Here is a 15,778-nt window from a genome sequence, read left to right as displayed (position 1 = left end):
TTTGGCACCTGGGAAGCACCGAGCTCTCATCTATCCACAGCATAATTATTCTTGTTTTTGTTGTTGTTGGAAAGGAACTAATTTTATAAATAATCTCTGGCCTCTCAGCATCTTCCTTGGATGCATTTAACTCATTCTCATTTGAGGATCATTTAGAAAATCACATCTGATTAGGTTCCTTCCCCAATTAAAACCATTAACAATTTTCAATGACATTTAGGGCAAAGACCAAATGTGCCTGTTTGGTCATAACATGCCTATTAGGGTCCTGCACAATATCACCCTTGCCTTCCTCAACAGCCTCATCTCTAACAACTTTTCTCACTGCTTTTTGCCCTCTAGAAATGCTTTGTCTCTCAAAGTCACCAACTTCCTCCCTACTATAAGACAGCCTTATAAACATGTAACCCTTCTACCCAGTCAATCCCTACTTACCCTTTAGATCGCTCTTCTAAATTCCATTTCTGTGAATCTTCCTGGACACTCTCTGAAGCCTCCTGCCCTGGTCAGTCCGTTCTACAATCCAATTAAAGTTTTGTTATTAGTTTTATTGTGGTGTGGTATTTTAATATATTGTCAAAGAGGGTTTTCCACCTAGAAAGTATATATTAAGTTAAAACAAGTGTCACTACATCCCATTCAATTGCCCATGACTATAGAAAGCTCTTCCCAACTGAAGAAAGAAAGAGGAACCAGAGAGGGAGCAAGAGCACTTATACCTTGTTGGGCCCAGAGTCAGTGTAGGTAAGAGAGTAGGCAATAGCAACAGCCTAAAAGTTTGAGAAATTTAAGAGCTGTGGAAATTTAGAAGCTCAGAAAACTTGGACTATGTCTCTAGGTAAAGTCAAGAAATTGGCCAAATCCTAAAGTCCCTCACCCTACATCATGTTGAAAAAGCAGGGAAAAAAGTTTTAATGCTGTTTCCAGGCATTCCACCCCGAAACAACGTCAGATCTATCTTACAGCCCTAGAATTGTACAGATAGGTTTCTATACCTAAAAGCAGCATAGATATTCCCTAGAGAGCTATTGTAACTGAAACAGGTAGAAACAAAATACAGTAGAAACACACAAAGAATGGAGCTGGGAGGAAAACTACTGAGATTGTTGCAGTAAATGGCAGGCATGGATGGATGGATTATGAAAATGATGTTATCACCACCTCCACCATCACATTGATGGTGTTGACCACCATGTCTAGGCTGGTGCACCAAGCTTTCTCCAGAATTTGGACAAATCCACAGAGAAAATGTTTCTACCAATAGATTAGGAGCCAGGTGTAATTTAAGTTTAATTAAAAGAAGAGAATACAGTGACTTGGTTGCAATACATGTTTATTGAATATATTATTTGACTCTCTAAAATTATCTAACTTCATGCTGGACTGTAAGTTATATAATGAAAGGGGCCTTTTCTATCTAACTCATTCCCCTATCCTCACAACCCAGTACAGTCTCTGGCACAAGCAAGTGAATACTTATTTTATGCTTGGTTGGACAGTGGTGATGAATGAATGATGAGTATATGGCCTACTTGTTATGAACCAGGGGGTACTATCTTATGGAAACATATATTAGAATTAAAATTTAGATATTATAAAAAGACTCCTTAACTGAAAGGCAAATAGGTTGCCACCCAAACTTAGAACACAAGGCCAGTCTGGTCCCTAGTTCTCACATCTGTAAAGTTGAGATGATATAATATATCTATCACTGAGTATTGAGAAGAATTAAAAAGAAATACTATATGTACACCATATACAAGGTTATTTAAACTCTCCATTATTTTTCTTTTGAAGAGTATTTTTTCTAAGCTAGTATGAAATCAGAGAACAATACTTTTTTTAAACTCTATTTTTAGAAAATAATACCTATACTTTGATACAGTGGCATGTATATAATCATTTGATGCCCAATAAAAGTTCTTTATAATTGAAAGCAGTTCCTCTTTATAGATGAATATTTCTGAAGAAATTCTAATTTGTTTATCAGTATATAGAAAGTGAGTTCAATACTTCATCAAGTACCCACAGTATTTGAATTATTCTCTGAAAATATTTAGAGAAGTATCACATGTATTTAGTTCTAAGTATTAATATTCATGGACTTATTCCTTCAGGAAACAAGGGATTTTTTAAGAGGTTAAAAAAAATCTGGCAATCAGAATGTCTGACTATGCTACTGTTATGAACTGAATTGTGTCGACTCCTCAGGTATCTTAGAATGTGTCTGTATTTGTAAGCAGAACCTTTAAAAAGGTAATTAGTTACAATGAGGCCATTAGGGTGGGTTCCAGTTCAATATGACTGGTCTCCTTATAATAAGAGGAGATTAAGACACGCAGAGAGACACCACGAGCATGCAGATAAGGAAAAATGAAGACACAGAGAAAAGGTAGCCATCTGCAATCCATGAAGAGAGGTCTAAGAAGAAACCCAACCTACCAACACCTTGATCTTGGAATTCCAGCCCCCCAAACTGTGAGAAGTCTAAGTCGCCCCAGTCATGTATTTTGTTATGGCAGCCCTAGCATACTAATAACAGCACCATTAACATTAGTTTTTCTATAATACCCTACAGTGTGAAAATATAAAGGCAAATTTTAAGTTCAAAAATAATGCTATCTAACACCTACTGGAGCTAAACATGACCCAGGATTTCATTTTGGGCTATATGCCCAACAGAAATATATGCTGACATCCATTTTATATATATTCATAGCAGTTTTATACCTAATAGCCTCAAACTGGAAGCAACCTAAATGTACCCCAGGATTAAATAGAATAAATATATTGCGGTATATTCCCCAAATGAAATATGACACAAATTAAATGAAAAGAAAAGGCTGATACATGCAACAACAAAGACAAATCTCAAAATATAATTTTGATGAAAGAAGCCAGACACAATATACATGCTGTGTGATTGTATTTAAATGGACTTCATAAGCAGCCAAAGCTGACTTATAGAAGTCAGACTAATGATTACACTGGGTAGGTAGGTAGTGAGTGGGAGAGGGAGTAAGAGGGAAAGTCATGTTAAAAATTTGCATACATGATCTAGTTGGTGGCTACATGATTATACAGGTAAAAAAAAATCATGAAGCTGTACACTTAATATTAGTGTGGTTTGTATAAGTTATACCTCAAATACAAAATTAAAAAATATCATCAATTTTATGCTATTTTAAAATGTATATTTCATGGCAAATAAGTCACTATGCTTATAGCCAGTCTCTAGTACATCTGCTTTAATTTGGGATTTATACCTTGGACAAGAACCAGGAGGTTATACATTTTACATAGGTAACTCTTTCTTGAAAATAATGTCATTTGTTTAAAATGTGATAAAACTTAAATACTTGTCTTTTCACATCCTTTCCTTGCACATGGTGCTCCCCATTTGCCCAGGACACTTTCTTTTCCTCTCCTCTAGCATGGAAATTACTTGTTCTTCCAGAGACTGTTCAAAGGTCACCTCTGCCTCCTCTCTGAGTCCTCTTTCTACTGTATCAAGCAGAGTTAATTTGTTGTCTATGTTCTGGAACTTATCATACAATATTGAAATATGTTTTTTTTTTTTGTTTTTGTTTTTGTTTTTTTTTTGCGGTACGCGGGCCTCTCACTGCCGCGGCCTCTCCCGTTGCAGAGCACAGGCTCTGGACACGCAGGCTTAGCGGCCATGGCTCACGGGCCCAGCCGCTCTGCGGCACGTGGGATCCTCCCGGACAGGGGCACGAACCCGTGTCCCCTGCATCAGCAGGCGGACTCTCAACCACTGCGCCACCAGGGAAGCCCCGAAATATGTTTTTATATGTGTCTCCTGCACATAAAAGTTGTCCAAATTGTTTGTTGAAAGAATAAATTAATGGAATAAATTGTGTAGAGAGTTAACCATGGGGTAAGAGTGGAGTTGACTCTTTGAATTATGTAAGAGAACATTGTGTATAAGTGGGAATTGTATATATATATATATATATATATATATATACACACACACACACACACACACACACACACACACATATGTGTGTGTGTGTGCTTATTGATTTTCTACCAATTTCCACACAGTATTCTACATCATTTACTTGCATCATTTTTCCACAGTACGAGTGTATGGTGCAGGTAATTTTAATACCATTATGTAGATTTTTAAAATTTTAGGTAAATTAAGATTAAGAATTTTGCCCAAGAGATAGAGGCAGGATTCAAACCAAGACTTTTTGATTTGTCAATTTCTTTACATACAATGATGTATAGAAAGGCTTTTACACTTTGTATAGCTCTAGCGAAACTTCTCTCAGACCAGTCTCTATTGATGAGGTTTTAGGGTGATGGGCTAAGTAATCTCTAGAAAGCGTCAATCTCTACAGCATATTAATAATGAATTATGTTCAGTGGAACCATTAATTTCAATAATTATAGATATTTCTCAAACTTTTATTTTTCTAATGCAAAATCATAAATTTCCACTTTAGTTTGTAAACAATTCAGAAGCCTTCTTCCCACAAAACACTAACACCTCATAAAACATAGTTTGCAAAATGCTGGCTATAAACAGGAGCTCTTTTTGCCCTTAAATTGTTTTATTTTTCATCTTTCATCAGACACTCAGCATTTGGAATAAACTTGATTGTTCATTTCTTAACTTATTTACTTAAAAGAGATAATTCTTTAATGCATTATTCTTTAGTATGATTTATCCTTAAAACAGACTTTTGATGGCAATTTTTATGAAAATTAAGCAAAAGTTCAAATCATAAAAAAACCAAACCAAATGTCTCTCCTGAATATGAAAGCTACATGGTATCACTTGGGAAACTTTAAAACAAGTTTTCCTAAAATCAGGCAAAATACAACAACAGCAAGAACTTTTCTACTTTAAGTGTAATAAAAGTAAATTTGTGTGCCTAACCTAGAATGGTTGAAAAACACACAAAAAAATATTGTGATATCGATATCCACACTTTTACAAGATCCTGTCTTTTACAGCCACTCTACAGGCGCGAGTGCCAAACATAACCCCAAAATAGACTCTCTGCAATTTCTGCTCCATATATTAAGATCAAACCACATTTTACAATCTAAAAGGAAGATAAATTTATCCACTGTCTTTTTCTACAATAGGAAAATTATCCCAAAATACTTGTAGGAATTTTTTAAAATAATAATCTTCAAAATTAAGATAAGATATAGAGAAGCAGTTAAATATTTCATCAAGCTTTAGTATCTTAACGATTTCAGTCAACTTTGTTCTAACTCTATAGAAAGTGAAATAAGCTTATTGTATATCTACTTTTCAGATAACAGAGAATTCAATAAAACAAAGTAATTCAATATTTGTAGAAAAGCACATTGGTAGTGTCTACTCTGTTGTTCCGCCTCCTCTCTGTTGCACCAGGAAGTGGTACAAAGCCCTATAAAAACACAGCATTGCTGGGGAAATTAATAGGTTGATGTAAGTGGAAATTCAATATAAGCAGGTTTGACAAATGTGGGGAAATTTAACATTGAGCCTGTGGGATTTTGGACCAGACTTTTAAATTTGATTGATAGATTTAAGAATTATATATATACGGATTCAATATGAGTGGGTATCATGGTATCATAATAGTGATAATATCAACTAAAGAAGTTGCAAAACTCTATCTCCCAGGCATTGGATGTGTAAAGTCATTTTAGCTACTAAAGTTAACTGTTGCAACCCACTTGTTTTTACCTCTGATGTGGTTTTTTAATTTACCATGTTCTTGTTGAGTTTTTTAGATGCTTTTTTTTTAATCAAATGAGTATTTAGTGATGTACTCTGCAGACAATCTTTTCTACTAATTTTTGTTTGATTACAGTTTTGTTTAATATGCTATTTTAAAATTCAGTTTAAAAAATGTCTTTTAATTTAGTTTCTCAAGGGAACTTTCTTCAAATATTGAACATATTTTCCACATATCCTCTTCTTTGATAGAACAACAACAACAAAAAAACTAAATTATGTTAACAAAAATAATACTTCAAATGAGAATTAGGGTTTTTTTTTTCTTTCTTTTTTTTCTTCCCTAACCATCTTGGGGAACATCTACAAGTACTTTAAAATTTCAAAGTCAGGGGCTTCCCTGGTGGCACAGTGGTTGAGGGTCTGCCTGCTGATGCAGGGGACACGGGTTCATGCCCCCGTCTGGGAAGATCCCACATGCTGCAGACCCGCTGGGCCCGTGAGCCATGACTGCTGAGCCTGAGCGTCCGGAGCCTGTGCTCCGCAATGGGAGAGGCGACAACAGTGAGAGGCCCACATTCCACAAAAAGAAAAAAAAAGTCAGAAACTTATAGTAGTTTTGTATATGACCTCAGACTACAACTTAAAAAATATATGTTTATATAGTGGTAGTTTAATTGGTGATTCTCTATACATTATAAACATATGCAAATGTGAGAGATATTACCAGATTTATGATTTATTTCTCTATTATATCAAATCCTTTCTATCAAATATATAGTCAGCATTTTCATACTAATATGAATTAATAAATGATATTAATGCTCAAACATGTTGGAAGTGGTAGGTTCTGAATAGTTTTCCTCAGTGAAATACATAAAGTTAAAATTAAGAAAAATAGATCAGTCAATCCAATTCATACTGTATTAATTACAAGATAGACTATAGGCATGAACTAGATTAGCTTTAGAGATTCAGACTAAATAATAAGGCTGGACAGAATGTCAATGGAATATGTGGAAATACATGTATATACACACACATATATCTATATGTTTGTGTGACTATATGGACAAATAAATATAAATTATCTTTTTATAGATTTAAATGTACCCAAATATTGAAATAGTAATTATGGAATTAATATGTAATTAATATTTTAAGTGTTGAAACATATATTCAAATTTGAAAGAAGAATATTTTTACTCTATTGATACTTTTTTTGGTTAATTCTCTACTGGTCTGAAAGCAAACTAGACAAATTGAAGTCTCCATCTTTCTATTTCAATAAGATATAAACATATATAAATTATTATAAAAACTTCTTAGGCCAGCATTCAACTTTTTTCAGAATGAATTTTTAGAATATTTTATTAATATTCCAACTCTGATTACTAGATTCCATAAGGACCCTCAATGGTAGCATCACTTATCATAGCAATTCATTTTTTAGAATTAGAGATTACATAAAGTTTGAAACATGAAAAATATTGATTATTTTTTATAAATGTGTTACTCATTATTTCAATTCAGTAATCACTTCAGTAATTGTTTCACTTCAGTAATTCATGTATATATATATATACATATATATATACACACATATATATATATATATAAATATATAGAAAATGATTTATTATGTGAGATTGGCTTATGTGATTTTAGAGGCTGAGAAGTGCCATGATCTGCCAGCTGCAACCTAAAGGCCCAGGAGAGCCAGTGATGTAGATCCAGTTCAAACCTAAAGGCCTGAGAATTAATGGGGCCAATGGTATGAGTCCTGGTCTGAGTCAGAAAACCTGAGAACCAGAAATGCCAGTGTCCAAAGAAAACATGGCTGTCCCCATCAAGCAGAAAGCAAATTTGCCCTTCCTCTCACTTTTTCTTCTCTTCAGGCTCTCAACATTTTTGATGACATCCACTCATATCTGTGATGGTGATCTTTACTCTGTTTATCAATTCAAATGCTAATCTCTTCCAGAAACATCCTAACAAACACATTTAGAATAATGTTTTTACCAGCTATCTGGGCGTCCTCCAGCCCTATCAAGATGACACATAAAATTAATCATCACAGTACTTGTTTTGCAGTTTCTTGTATGGCAATTTAGGGACTAAATTTGAGCCATAATACAGGTTTGTCTATTGATTTCTTACCATATCATCAAAATAAATATAATTGTACATTTTATATATTTTCCTTAAAAAAACTTTGGCTTTTGCTGGTGAAGTCTAACAGCAAGAAAAATGACAAAAATTCTACACAAGTTTTCCATACACTCTTCACCAGCATTAAATAGTACAATTATCCTTGCCAGGAATTAAACATGAATCAATGTTATTAACTAATCTACAGACTATATTTGAATCTCACAAATTTTCTTGCTAATGTCCTTTTCCTTGTCCAGGATCTGATCTAGGATTCCACATTGCATTTACATGTTATGTATCTCTGCAGTAGCCACATTAAGGAAGAGCTGCCCCTTCTATTAATTTATTAATTTATTCAATTAGATTATAGACTTGTAGATATTTATTTTATTAATTAGATTATTATTTATTATAATCTATTAATACCATTATTTATTTTGTTGTACAAATTATCTCAGACTTAGTTATTGAGAGACTTTTCATGTTGGCTTTTATGTCCTCTCAACTTGCCCCAATCATTTTTTGAGTGTTTCCTTACTTTTGACAACAAAGAGTGCAGAAGTTTCTTTTTGTACTTTTTTATCTCAGTCTTGGAATTAATAATTCCTGGTTCCTTTTACTAAAAAATAGTATTTAGAAATAAAGTCTGAATTTTAGGTGTACTCACTGCTACTGGATATCATTACTTATAGGCTACTCTCAGAGTATAGAGCTAGGTATTTATGGATATATTATAAACCCCACACACACATGTGTGCACTTATATTTATTTTTATATTTATCATCTGTATTAATATTATCAATCATGAATTCAGACTGATACTTCCCATTATAATCCAATACTACACTGTTTATTTTAGTCTTCCCTTTTTTCTTATTTGTCTATAGACTTACTCTATACAGTCAAAGTACTGTTTTCCAAAGATTAGATTTTATTTATTTTTCTTTGGGCTATTCTGATTGGGTGATTTCCATTATTCTGTCTTCCAGATCACTTTTGTAATTCTGTATGAATTTTAAGATAGTTGTTTTATATCCGTGAAAAGTTTTACAGGTATCAAATTGGAATTTGTATAGGCATTGCATTGAATCTGTAGAAAGATTAGGGTAGTACAGACATCTTGACAATATTAATTCTTTCAATCCATGAATATGTGATATCTTTCCATTTATTTGTATCTTTTTCAGTACTTTTATCAATGTTTTAGAGTTTTCAATGCATATGTTCATCTCAATATGTGGAAAAAGCATTTGACAAAATACAACATCTTCTCATGATAAAGACTCTCAAGAAATTAGGTGTAGAAAGAATGTACTTCAACCTAATAAGGACCATATATGAAAGCCCAAAGTTAACATCATATTTAACAATCAGAAGATGAAAAATACTCCTACGACTTCAATTCAACATAGTACTGGAAGTTATAACTAAAGCAATTAGGCAAGAAAAAGCAACAAAAGGCATACACATCAGAAAAGAGGAAGTAAAATTGTCTCTATTTGCAGATGATATTATCTTATACAGAGAAAACCAGAAAGACTCCATCAAAACACATCTAGAACTAATAACCAAATTGAGTAAAGCTGAAGGATACAAAATCACTGTTTGAAAATAATTTGCATTTCTTTACACTAAAAATAAACTGTCAAAAAAAAACTAATCACACTTATATTTAGTATCAAAAATGATAATATGTGAAAATTTTTAAGAGAGTAAATCCTAAAAGTTCTCATCACACATACACAAAAATTCTATTTCTTTAATTTTGTATCTATATGAGATGACAAATGTTCACTAAACTTATTGTGATAATCATTTCAAGATGTATGTATTTCAAATCATTTTCTATACACCTTAAATTTATACAGTTCTGTATGTCAATTATGTCTCAATAAAACTGGAAGAAGAAAAAATAAAATAAAATATTTAGGAATACTTTTACCTAAGAAGATGAAAGATCTTATATTTCTTGAAGTTAGAAAAACTTTTTCTAACATGTAAAACTGAATGTTGGCATTTTCTATAAAATCTAGTAGAGGAAATCATTTATACAGGAATTATTTTGGTTTTATTTGTCCATTAAGTATGTAAACATATAAGTGATATTTTCATAGCTATTGGTGATACAATTAGATAAAATAAAACTATTAGAGGCATAATTGACAAAGAAGAAGTAAAACTGTATCTATCAGAAAATGAAATAGTAGTATACCTGAAGAACCTTTGAGAACCCAGGATAAATTTCATCCAAAATAAAAACACTTGGAAGTTAACAGCATGTGGGTGAGGGGACCAACTTGGAAAACAAACAATACATGATCTTAACTGATAACCCAACCACACTGATGGGAGTGAGAAAAAAAGGAAATCCTGACATTTGCAACAATGTGCATGAATATGAAAGACATTACGCTAAGTGAGATTTCATTATGCTAAGATTAAGAAAGACAAACGCTACATAATCTCACTTATATTTGGAATCTAAAAAGTTTTAACTTATAGAAGCAGAAAGTAAACTAGCTTGCCTGGGCTCGGTGATAGGAGGAATGTCAGATTTTGGTCAAAGGGAAGCAAAGTTTTGGTTATGCAGTATGAAAAAAATATTATAAAGATCCAATGTAAAGCATTGCCAACAAGTTAATACTGAATTTTCTAAGAGAATAAACTTAGGTGTTGTCATCCCATACAAAAGAATAGTAACTATGTGAAGTGATGTATATGTTAAATAGCTTGATTGTGATAATCATTTCACAATGTATATTTACATCAAACCATCACATTGGGGGCTTCCCTTGTGGCGCAGTGGTTGAGAGTTCACCTGCCAATGCAGGGGACATGGTTTTGTGTCCCGGTCTGGGAGGATCCCACATGCCGTGGAGCAGCTAGGCCCATGAGGCATGGCCACTGAGCCTGTGCATCTGGAGCCTGTGCTCCACAACGGGAGAGGCCACAACAGTGAGAGGCCTGCGTACTGCAGGGGAAAAAAAAATCACATTGTATATCTTAAATACATAATTGTTTTGTGAATTATATCTTAGTAAAGATGAAGCCCATATCACCATATTATATGAGAAATAGAGAAATAAATTTAATAAGAACACAGTTTTATTATTCTTCAGTTGTATGAGTAAACCATGGGCATAACTATATCCACCCAAAATCCATTAGAATCATGTTGGTCTTTTCATTGTCACCAAATAATATTGGGGCAGTAGGGAAAATGAATTGTGAATACACCATCAACATGATATAATTCAATTTAATTATAATTATAATTACTTCTGTTATAATTTGTAAAGCCATAATAAAGATAGATTTGCATTCTTACAGATGCCTTTCTCACCTCTTTAACTCCAATGCTTATATCATCACACTCATATAGACACTCTATTCTCAAAGGACATGATTGAGGAGCTCCATCATCCTGAACCCACTTAACTGCTCTAACTATTTCCTGTAGTTTGTCAGATTTTCATAGCTATGTTTGATCTAGTTGACAGGCATTTCTAACAACCTTTCCTCTCAGCTCTGTAGTGGTGTAGACTAAATCTGAATAGGTAGGCATTTTTAAATATATTTCTATGGTAATTATTAAGTTTACTTTGTTGTTCTACTTAAGGGTTAAAGAGAAAATATTATGGATTTTTAGTAATTTATTTAAAAATTAGTCTTAAAACTACATTAAAAGTTGTTTATTTAATCTCATAATTTTTACAACTTTTTATTTTCTGTTGCTGGTTACTTTAAAAATAATAAACTACTTATGAAATTTTCCAGAATAAAAAAAAATGTTACATTTTCCATGAGCGAATGGGCTTAAAAGAGCAAGAAAATTTAATTAGAAATCAACAACCTTGATCTTTGAGCCCATTCCCTTGTGTTGTGCCTTATTACTTTAGAACTATATGTATGGCATTATATTATGGTTGCAAACTTCCCTTTAAACATCTCTTTCCTAAGTTTAGTGCTTTCATCCTGATATTTTGGACCTCAGTCTTCCTGCAAGATTTTGGAAGGTGCCCTCAACTTGAGCCACAAGAGTTCCACTCAGTTGAGAAGAGAACTCTTCACTAAAGTCCTTTGAGAATGGGAGCCAAACTGTTCTGTGTCTCTCATTGAGTATTCCAGATAACAATGGGTTACTTGGGGGAAAAAAAGGTAGTTTAGGTAAAAATAATCAAATATTACATTTGGATATTTTCAATAGGTCAATACAGTTGCTATTTTAACCATTGTGTTAAGATCCCCTAAATGATGTTTATATTAAAAACTTTAGAAAGTTCTCTTTAGTGGTGAGTGAAATACATTTGTGTATGTATGTAACTAAAAATATCTAGGATATATGAATATTAATTAAATATCAAAGGCTTTTGTCGTTATTCCTAAAATATTTAAAAATAATAAATAGGGTGTTTGGTGGGCAGAATGCCCCCCCTCCCAAAATAACCACACCCTCATGGCTGGAACTTGTAAATATGGTAATTTATGTGGCAAAATGACTTTGGATGGAATTAAGTTTACAACACTTAAAACAGGGAGTTATTCTAGTTAATGTAGTTATGCCTAATGTGAATAAACATAGAAGTGGATCCTTCCCCAGAGTATCCAATAAGGATCACATTCTTGATTATACCTTGAATTCTGCCATGTGAGATCTTAAGCAGAGGACCCACTGGGGTCCACCTATATTTCTAACATGTAGAAATTATGAGATAATAAATCTGTGTGGTTTTAAGCCACTCAATCTGTTATAATTTGTTACAGCAGGAATAAAAAAAAGAACACAGAAGTCTTCTGAAATAAATAAAAAGTAATAATAGGGATCTTACATATGTAAGTAAGAAATGCTCTGAAGGAAATAATGTTTGTAAAATTTTACTTGAGATGGTTATTACTTTTGAATAGTCAGATCTGAGTAAATTTAGAAAACTGTTGAAAGCTTAGTAACTAATTTGTTTATTTGAAAAGTAATATTTATATAGAGGTTTTTAACAAGGAATTAATTGTTACATATTACATCAGAGTTTCTCAATGTCAGCATTATTGACATTTTCGACAGATAATTTTTTGTTATTGGGGACCAGGGACAGACAGGGAGCTGTCTGGTGCAGTGTAGGATGTTTACTGGCATTCCTGGACCTACTCAACAGATCCATGAGAAACCAACCAAGTTGTGACAGTAAAAATGTCTCCAGATATTGCCAATGGTTCCTTCAAGGAATGGAGAAGCAAAATCAACCCTGGTTGAGAAGCATGACAACACACAAAAACCCTCTTGATTTTAATTGCTACCCAGTACCACCTGCTTGATTCAAATGAAAATGTTTATTTAAATAGTTTGATTCTGTCTGTTTTAGTCAACTAGTCAAATTCAGTTGGTGGTGGTTATTTTTTTATTATTATTGTTATTTATTTGGTTGTCCCATCAACTATATGATTTGCATATGGTTTCCTTTGAGTTGTGAACAGTTTTATTCCAGGCACTCTCTTGGAACCAGCAGTTTTGCTTCTTACTAATAATTTTGAAAGAATTTTTCCCTTGAGTTATAGGATTTTGTATTAGGCTTACATTCTCAAGTGAAAGAAATGTAAACAAAAGAACTGTGTTTCCACATTCATGATCAGAGGGGAAGAAAGACACTCTTCCTTTGTAGACATCTATACATTAATCTATATATTAATCCATTCATTCATTCACTCATCCATTTATCCATCCATTAAATAACTATTGGTGACTCACATGTACATGGTTCTGGGTATACCACAGCAAACAAAAGTTAACCTTTTTCTTTAAAGAATTTAGTAGGTGGAGAAAATTGACATTTAAGAGTAAATATCTAGATTTATAGGTCAGATTCAAGATGGCGGAGGAGTAGGAGGACATGGAGTTCATCTCTCTCCACAGATGCATCAGGCATATATCTATAGATGCAACAATTTGAACAGAACACCAGCTGAAAACTAGCAGAAGACCTTGGACACCAGAAAGGACTATAAAGATCCCTGCATAACTGGGTAGGATGGAAAAAAGAAGGGAGAAGGAGGAGGAGAGGAAGCAGGATGGGACCTGCAACCGGGGCGGGGGAGCTGAAGCAGAGGAGAGATTCCCGAATTCAGAGATACCCTCTCTCCAATGGGGAAATCCACTGGGACAGAAGGGAAGCATTTGTTGGAAGAAGGTGAAGTGGCCAATCTGTGGCAGACGGGACAGAGTGGGAAATACACAGACAGTCTGGATCGCAGCCCTATGTGCCCAGACTGGGACATGTGTTCACAGGTGTGCAAGGGGGTTGGGAGCTGGAGTGTGGGGATTGGAAAACAGGCCCAGAGCAATAAATGATGCTGGCTGTGGGGAGATGGACTGAAGGGAAAGGAGGGAGGAAATCCACAGCAGGGAATGCCTAGGAGGAAGACTGGTCTGCCCTGGAAGTAGGGCACTACTGCTGAGTCACATGCAGAGGAAGGAACCAGTATTGTAACCTCTCTCTCCCCACATGCTGGCACCAGCTGAGAAGCAACAACAACAACAACAAAAAAATCCTCCTCCCAGCTGTAGGGCAAAAAAAAAGCCTGGCCAGGGCTGGCCCTCACAAACCTTATGCTGGGAGCCAGAAAAGGCCCTCATTAGGGCCATATCTCATTTGCCCATGGCTTCCAGCTTCCCTGAGAATTTAACACCACCAGGGCTCCTGTGATCCAAGCAGGCATACCACCTCTATGGCCTGTCTTCGCTGGGGCAGGCCCAAGAGCTCCAAGGCAGCCTCAGGACCAGACTCTTGTGGGTGGACCACATGCAGGGGTGGGGATAAAACCAAGGCTGAACCCCAGGGATGGGGCGAACATTTAACCTAGAAGAATTAAAGAGCAAACAAATAGTAATGAACCGTAATGAATGACACAATAACTAAAATTAAAGATACTCTGAAAGGAATCAATAGCAGAATAACTGAGGCAGAAGAACGGATAAGTGGGCTGGAAGATAGAATGGTGGAAATATCTGTCACAGAGCAGAATAAAGGAAAAATAATTAAAAGAAAGGAGGACAGTATCAGAGACCTCTGGGACAATATTAAGTGTGCCAACATTCGAATTATAAGCGTCCCAGAAGAAGAGGAAGAAAAAAAAAGAAAGGGTCTGAGAAAATATTTGAAGTAATTGTATTTGAAAACTTCCACAACATGGGAAAGAAAATAATCAATTCCAGGAAGAACAGAGAGTCACATACAGGATAAATGGAAGGAGAAACAGGCCAAAACACATTAATAAAACTAACAAAAATTAAATACAAAGAAAAAATATTAAAAGCAACAAGGGAAAAGCAAAAAATAACATACAAGGGAATCCCCATAAGGTAAACAGCTGATCTTTCAACAGAAACTCTACAGGCCAGAAGGGAGTGGCAAAATATATTTAAAGTGATGAAAGGGAAAAACCTATAAACAAGATTACTCTACCCAGCAAGGATCTCATTCAGATTCAACCGAGAAATCAAAAGCTTTACAAACAAGCAAAAGTTAAGAGAATTCAGCACCACCAAAGCAGTTTTACAACAAATGCTAAAGGAACTTCTCTAGGCAGGACACACAAGAGAAGGAAAAGACCTACAAAAACAAACCCAAAACAATTAAGAAAATGGTAATAGGAATATAAATATCGATAATAACCTTGAATGTAAATGGATTAAATGCCCCAACCAAAAGACACAGACTGGCTGAATGGATACAAAAACAAGACCCATATATATGCTGTCTATAAGAAACCCACTTCAGACCTAGGGACACATACAGGCTGAAAGTGAGGTGATGAAGAAAGATGTTCTATGCGAATGAAAATCAAAAGAAAGCTGGAGATAAATATTCATATCAGAAAAAAATAGACTTTAAAATAAAGACTATTACAAGAGACAAGGAAGGACA

This window comes from Mesoplodon mirus (genome assembly GCF_964341445.2).
Source record: "Mesoplodon mirus genome assembly, chromosome: 16".
In the NCBI taxonomy this organism is placed as follows: Eukaryota; Metazoa; Chordata; class Mammalia; order Artiodactyla; family Ziphiidae; genus Mesoplodon; species Mesoplodon mirus.
The sequence above is the reverse complement of the archived record's forward strand: the minus strand, read 5'-3'. Positions refer to the sequence as shown.